We start from the raw sequence: 7,702 nt of genomic DNA on the forward strand, positions 1-7,702 counted from the left end.
TGACTACGAGGGGAGGGAAAGAATTGGGGAAGTCAGAATGATGATTGTGTTAACAGTACCTATAAACATGGTTTGGGTGACTGGCTGGGTTTGTGAAACACCTAGGGCAAGATACCTAGTGGGCAGTTTGGCTCAGGAGCTCAGAAGAAAGGTCTCGGTTCAGGGCAGTGATCTGGCTGCTAAAGTCATGAATACATGCTCAATGAGAATGGAAGATGATGGCACACCAACATTTAAAGGGTGGTGGGGAAAGAAGATTCAGTGAGAGAAAAGAGAGGGGGTAATGAGAGAGCGATGTGTTGAGAAGCCAGGATTGAACCATTTCAAGAAGCTAAGTGTAGAGGATTAAGAAGAATTCCAAAGGGAGGCCTGAGAAGTTTCACTGGCATTACTGAATGAGGAAGTCTCTGGTTACCATAATGAGAGCAATTTCAGTAGTTTGACAGGAGACAGCTTTCTGGATATAAAAGAGTGAATGGTGGTAGAGAAGTGGACATAGAGTAGAGATTACTCTTTTGAGAATTCTGGTGAATGATGATGATGATAGCAGTTAAGTAAGAGGGCTATTTGCCAGGCACTGGACTGACAATTTATACTCATTATCTAGGTTAATCCTTACTGTATTCCTGTGAGGTGTGTACTATTATTATCCCCATTTTCTGATGAGGAAATTATAGTGAGGAGAGCGTATAGAGGTTAAGTAATATGCCCACGGTTACCTGACAAATAATAAATCAAGGTTTCAAAATCTAAATCTTTGGGAATTCAAATCTGGTGTTGTAAGATGGTGGTAGTTTGGGCCTGGGCCTGAGCCTGTGTATAAGCAGTGGGGGTATAAGCAGTGAGATTTCCTCTGTAATGAGGAGAATATTGACTATATACAGAGAGAATAATTGACAGAGCAAGGTCAGAGGAAGGAAGGATATCAGATCACATTAAAAAAGAGAGTGCTAGTCTTGGACATCCCTTTGTCAAAGGCCAGAACAGATGAGAGAATAATCCATGAATATGGACCCAGATGTCAGTTAAGATAGATTTTTTTTTTTGAGATTTAAGTAAAATTGACTTAAGTTCCCATTCCACATTGGGATTTCATGTGGAAGTTCAATGCCTATTCCAAGATTTCTGTTAATTCCTGGGAGCTCATCTAATAGTTTCTTTAGCTTTTGAGTTTTGCTTCTATTAAATTCTTCTCACTTGTAATTCAGTTCCCATGTTCTTATTCCTTATTTCCATCTGACCCGGCTGCAGAACTCAGACCAGTCCCCTCTACATCTTTTTCCCTTGATCTCCCCCCAAATCACTCACATAAGGCACTTGTGCATATGTCAGATATTACTGAAGACTTCAGGGATTTTATATCCTTAGCAACACAAACAATGTGAAGTCCAATAATAGATATTTCTATTTTAAACATGCTTTCAGCTCCCCCATCACTGGAACTCACTCCCCAACCTTCAGCCTCCCACACCATTATTTAAGCCTCATCTCTTCTTACTCTCCTCCCATTTCCTGTCCTCTTTACCCTGTTCCAGTCTTCATATTCTTCTTTTTCTCTTCCTCCTCGTCCTCCTCCTCCTCCTTCATCTTCTTCTTCTTTTTTATCCAGATCTGTTTAGCTATCTCTGTTTTACAGTTTTGTTACAAGCCAAGCTTTCTTCTTCCATACTCCAGGTGTCATATCAAGATAGTTTCCTCAATAAGGTATTTTCTATTCCTAAGAGGAGCTCTGGCATCAGCTGCTAAAATAATTTTTTTTTCACCTCAGAGTTTAAAGATGGTGTAAATGTGGGAGGAGAGAATTGAAAGGGATTGCTTCTATTTTCTCAGTGCACATGAGAGATCTTCTGTTGAGGTAGGGATGGATCTAGGAAAGATTTGACAGCTAAGGTGAGGGATTCTGTCAATAGAAATTTACCAGGTTTCTAAACTATGATAAAATACCACATTTACATAGAATGATTCCTTTAACTAAGCCTATAAAAACTTATAGAATTGATTCCTTTGCTAGAGATGGATTATTCAGTTTACCAAGTGCTCTGGTCAATATGAGAAAAGTAGAAAAAGCAATGGAGAAGGGAAGAGTCAGTGTATGTAAACTAAAGTCAGGATAATTGAGATCACAGTCCTTGCTAATCCTTTCTCCTCCCCACACAGGCATGAACACAAACATGCTCAGCAGTTTTGGCATATTCATCTTGTAGCTGAAAAGGGATACAGGAGTCGCGTTAGTTATTTGTTGTTCCATAACAAATTATCTCAAATGTAATAATTTAAAACACAACTACTTATTATTTCTTACTTTCTGTATGTCAGGAATTCAGGGGCACTTAGTTGGTTGGTTCTGGCTTGGGGTCTTTCAGAGGCAGCAGCATCATCTGAAGGCTAGACTGGGGCTGGAGGATCTGCTCCCCAATCCCACTCACGTGGCTGTTGGCAGGAAGCCTCAGTTCCTCACCACAGAGGCTCTCTACACTGTTTCTCATGACATGGCATCTAGCTCCTTTCAGAGTGAGTGATCGAAAAAAAAAAAAAAGAACAACCACAGTGAAAGCTGAAATGCCTTCTATAAATTAATCTCAGGAGTGACACATCATCACTTCTGCAGCATTCTGTTGGTCACATAGATCATCTGTGGTACAATGTGGAAGGGGACTATATGAGGGTGGAAATACTAGGGACAGAGATCATTAGGGACATTTTGGAGGCTGGTTACCATAGAAGTCTTTACAAAAACATTTTGGGTGTTTGTGTGTCTGTGTGGGCTCATATTTTAAAATGAAGGGGTGTAGTTAGATAGTTAGCTGACTTCTGTATTTAATGGACTGGTAAAATAACAAGTAATTGGTGGTCCGGGGGTGGGGTGGGAGCAGGGAACCAAACTAAGTATGTCTCAATATTCTGTCATGTAAGGAAGATTTTTAAAAAGCTGCCATCACTATCATTTCATAAAAACAAATTTTAACACAAGAAAGGGGAAAGGACATAATCTCTAAATAAAGGACAATCTTTAAATTGAATAAAATTGAAACCTCAATAACTTGCCTTTGCTTTTCTCATTTAACTGTGGACTGACAAAAATTTCATCCTATATTGGTCTACAAACTATCATTCAGGAACTACTGAGAACAGATATGGAATGTTCTAGTACCTGTAAAGATGACTATGAGAATGATGTAGAAACACATAATAATCCATTCAAAGTAAGTGAAAAAGGAAGAAATTGAAATGGTTGATACATAAAGATAGCAATTTTATAAAATTATGCTTGTGAGCTCAAAGGAAGCCACAGAGCTGGCAAATATTTATCAGTTTATTTGTTTTTTATTATTTGTGTTCCTACGAATATTTAAGTGTTTATTATTTAAGCTAATTAAAGATGAAATACAAAAAATTGAACATTGGGGTGCCTGGGTGGCTCAATTGATGGTCTGACTTTGGCTCAGGTCATGATCTCATGGTTCCTGAGTTTGAGCCCCACATCAGGCTTGCTGCTGTCAGCCTGTCAGCACAGAGCCCGCTCTGGATCCTCTGTACCCTTCTCTCTCTGCCCCTCCCCTACTTGTACACGCTGTCTCTCAAAAAATAAATAAAACTAAAAAAAAAAAATTGAACAGGGGTGCCTGGCTGGCCCAGTCGGTTAAGCTTCCAACTTTGGCTCAGGTCATGATCTCACAGTTCGTGGGTTCGAGCCCTGCTTCGGGCTCTGTGCTGACAGCTCAGAGCCTGGAGCCTGCTTCGGATTCTGTGTCTCCCTCTCTGTCTGCCCCTCCCCTACTCATGTTCTGTCTCTCTGTCTCTCAGAAATGAATAAATGTTAAAAAATTAAAAAAAAAATTGAACATCATTGCAGCATAGTTAAATGTACATAAAAGTAATACAAATGCGTGGTGGTATTTGAACTTTTAAAGTATTTTCATATTTAGTTAATATATAGTTAATATATTTTTGGATTATTTGCTTCATTTATTTCAATCATCTTTTTTCTAAACAATCACCTCTTTGGGCACCTGGGTGGCTCAGCTGGTTGAGGGCCTAACTCTTGATTCTGGGTCAGGTCATGATCTCACAGTTTTATGAGTTTGAGCCCCGTGTCTGGTTCTGTGCTGACAGTGCAGAGCCTGCTTGAGATTCTCCCTGCTCACACTCTCTCTGTCTCTCTCAAAATAAATAAACTTCAATAATCCCTTCTTCATTTTAGAGATATGCATTTCCTTATAACCCACACAATGTTATCATGTGTGTCCCTTTTTACAGAAGATGAAACATCTGGAGTGCCTGGCTGGCTCAGTCAGTGGAGCATGCGACTCTTGATCTCAGGGTTGTGAGTTCAAGCTCCTTGTTGGGTGTAGAGATTACTTAATAATAAAATCTTTTTTAAAAAAGTGAAGAAGATGAAATATCTGAAACTGTCCATTAGGAGTGAGCTTTGGGTTGTTAATTTTAGCCCACTGAATTGATGGATTTGGAGAAATGTCACATTTTCATTTGGTTTCATTTTTGACCTGTGGCATAGTATTTGCAAGGCTGAAGGCATGGATTGAGGAAGGGATCAGTGATTAGTTTGTTCTGGCATTGACTGGGTCCCACTAGATTCATGCTCTTATCATTTAGGTTGAGAATTAATCTCAAGCAATATTTAGGAAAATAGTGAAAAACCTTCTCTTCAATAAAATCTTACTGTAAACATTCATGAGTTGGTTTAAAACCTACACATTTTTCTCTTGATAATGGTTGGTAGAAACTACTGTTTGTTTGTTTTTTAAATATACATGAACTCCATGTTATTACCAACTTACATATATTTTTAAAGTTTTAAAAAGTTTTTAGTATTATTTTCAGAAATTTTGCTTTCAATTTTGATTTTATAGCTAAATGGGTTAACTAAGAAGTTAATTGATGTTCTGTAAGTACTTCTATGACATTCTACCCATTTTCAAATGGAGTGCCTTGTTTATGTGAGGCATTTTTAAGTAGTGAGTAGTTGGTTTTTTGAATGTATGGGTAGCTTTTTTGGTGTAAGGACAATCCTGAAGTGATAGAGCTGCATACAGTGTGACATTGGAACTTTATCAATGCTCTGCCTGATTTTTCTTCTTCTCCTCCTTCTCCTTCTTCTTCTTCCTGGTTACAACTCTCATTATGCTAAATTCCGCAAACATTCAGACATGCCATGTTGTGGCATGTTGTTGTAAAACTGAGCACATTTTTACTCCTCACTGGCATAATTTAGGGTAAATGTTAGGTGCCTGTATTTTTGCCTTGGGGGGACATTTGTATCATTACTTGGAACTTCCAGGAGCAAGCTTTTGATGGCATTTGATATCTACCGATGGTCAAACCTGACTGCCTCTGCAAGCTGTGCCGACATGGTGGGGAGGGAATAAAAACTCACAGGGGAAACAGTGCTTGAAGGAAGAAGGGACTTTAGAGACAGATAGGTTATATTTTAGGGATGACAGCTAATTTTTAGAATGTTAATTGGTCATTATAGATTATAAGTCTTATGTAAGTGACAGGTTTGAGCCATGCTAAGCTTCCTAATGAATGTGAAACTAGTACAAAATTTATTTTTCACAGCCACATGCAAGATAGTGAGTACTATGACATGAGGCAAGGAGTTAACAAACCGTCTTCTGACAATAATGTGTGTTTTGTTTTGGGCCTGATATTAACTCAGTGTTCTTACTACAAAGTATTTTACAAAACATCTGAATTATTGCACCTTTTGCCAGATAAAAAACAGCCACTTTTAAAAGATAACATCAAAGCCAGGACTTTCAGAGTGAGCCACTTAGCAGGCTAGTGAGTGCTATCCATGGAGCCTCAGAAGATGACCTTTTGTCTTTTTGGCACTGATGGACCAAAGGGAAAGAGTAACCTTGGAACTCCAATCTGGAAATTGTCATGCATTGTTCTAATTATAAGCCACAAAAATTGCTCAATCATTTATATATAGAAAAGATCTTGAATAGTGGTTGTCAGCACTTTCCTTTAAAATCAAAGCATTACTGATAGAACAAGTTCTTACCTGACTTAAACTCACTGATAATTCCTGAATCATACCTTTTGAAGGTTGCTGGGGGTCACCAGTGGCTTGCCTGTGATTGATCTAGCAGCCTTGCTGAGTGGATTGTGGGTCTGGCAGCTACCTTCATGGAAAGTGACCACCAGTGCCTCTCTCCTTAAGACTTGAAGTTAACTTTTATCAATTTCTCCTTCCATGAGACTAAACCCCCCTTCTCCTGGATACTAACATTTTGGGAGAAACAGGTAACCAGCAGGGATCTTCTAAGAGAGCATTTTGCTGAAATCTAGAAGATAAATTTCCTGGCATAATAACACAGTCTCATTAGTATAATCTGTCACACTGCATGCGTTTTATATTTCTCTAACATCTACAACTCAAAGTATAATTCCCTTGTGAAAGAAATAAATGCTTACCAACTTCTTAGGCAGCCAGTCTTTTAATCTTTTGTACCATTTCTACATGTGAACTCATTTAACGGAATCAGATGCCTTAGTTAAATCCATTAATGCAACATAGAAATCACATTGCCGTTTTCTGCATTTCTGTTGTACTGCAGTGTAGGATAGTTTTCAGATTTCAGGCTCTGGAGTCAGACTCCTTGGGTCCAAATCCTGGCACCACCACTTACCAGGTGTGTGATTTACACAAGTTACATATAACCTCCCTGGGCTTCAGTTTTCTCAACTGTGAAGTGGGACTCATAATGGAACTGAACCATATAGGGTTGTTAAAAGGACTAAATGAGACTATACATTCCACACACAGAAACGTATTCACCCTAGCTTAAATAAGTAAGGTCTGCTTTTCTTTCTTTTTTTCAGTAGTAAGGCGACATGAGCAATCTCATGGATACCCAGTGACAGCTGGGATATATGCGACTTGAGCTGGAGAGTGAGCAGCCTCTGAGGCTTTCCCCTCCATTTCTCACAGGTTTGTTTGCTTCCTTCTGTGTGTTGGCTTTGTTTTCTGCAGACCAGCGTTCTTGGCTTATTGCTGTGTGTATGTCCAGGAATTATTTTTTTCCCAGTTCCATACAGTTTATTAGCTGAAGCACTCTTATCACCTGACTCAGCTTCACGTGTCCTGCTCCCAAGTTTCCAGATGAGAAGGAAGTCCAGTCAGCTGGGGCTGAAGGGGATGAGGCCATGTGATAAGAATGGTGGCGATATGCAAAGGCTGATAGTGGCTTACGGTCTCTAAGAAGGTGGTGTAATGGTGCAGGTATGGCAGTAATTGGCAACTCTAGGATATTTATAGTGACAATGTTCAAGGGTGCTTAAAGGCTCGTTTTGCCCATGAATTACTTTTTTCAAGTTTATTCATTTATTTTGAGGTGGGGAGGGCAGAGAGAGAGGAGAGAGAGAATCCCAAGCAAACTCCATGCTGTCAGCGCAGAGCCTGACATGAGGTTTAAACTCACAACTGTGAGATCATGACCTGAGCCGAAATTAAGAGTCAGATCCTTAACCAACTGAGCCACCCAGGTGCCCCCATGAATTACTTATTTGAAAAATCTTTTTATTAAGGGATAATACACATATAGCGAAGCATACTAACATAAGTGTACAACTTGATGAATTTTCACAAACTGATGTAAGCAGCATGCAGCTCACAAAATCGCACATGACCAGTACCCATGTAGCTCCTTTTGTTCTCCTCTGGTCACTGCTA

At 39.3% G+C, this 7,702-nt stretch overlaps 1 protein-coding gene across 2 annotated transcripts in view; it reads left to right on the forward strand.

The window, feature by feature from the left end:
- The window catches only part of EXTL3 (exostosin like glycosyltransferase 3), a 132,600-nt gene that overhangs the window by 43,265 nt on the left and 81,633 nt on the right, over positions 1 to 7,702 (forward strand). Inside the window, exon 2 of one of the 2 annotated variants that reach the window (XM_040467308.1) lies at positions 6,853 to 6,961. The exons of the other annotated variant lie outside the window; for it this stretch is intronic. The gene's annotated coding sequence lies outside the window, so the exon portion shown is untranslated. The remainder of the gene's footprint in view (positions 1 to 6,852; positions 6,962 to 7,702) is intronic. 2 annotated transcript variants of the gene reach the window in all.

The sequence above is a fragment of the Herpailurus yagouaroundi genome, unplaced genomic scaffold, assembly GCF_014898765.1.
Source record: "Herpailurus yagouaroundi ecotype Mexico unplaced genomic scaffold, PumYag 28, whole genome shotgun sequence".
NCBI classification, from domain to species: Eukaryota; Metazoa; Chordata; class Mammalia; order Carnivora; family Felidae; genus Herpailurus; species Herpailurus yagouaroundi.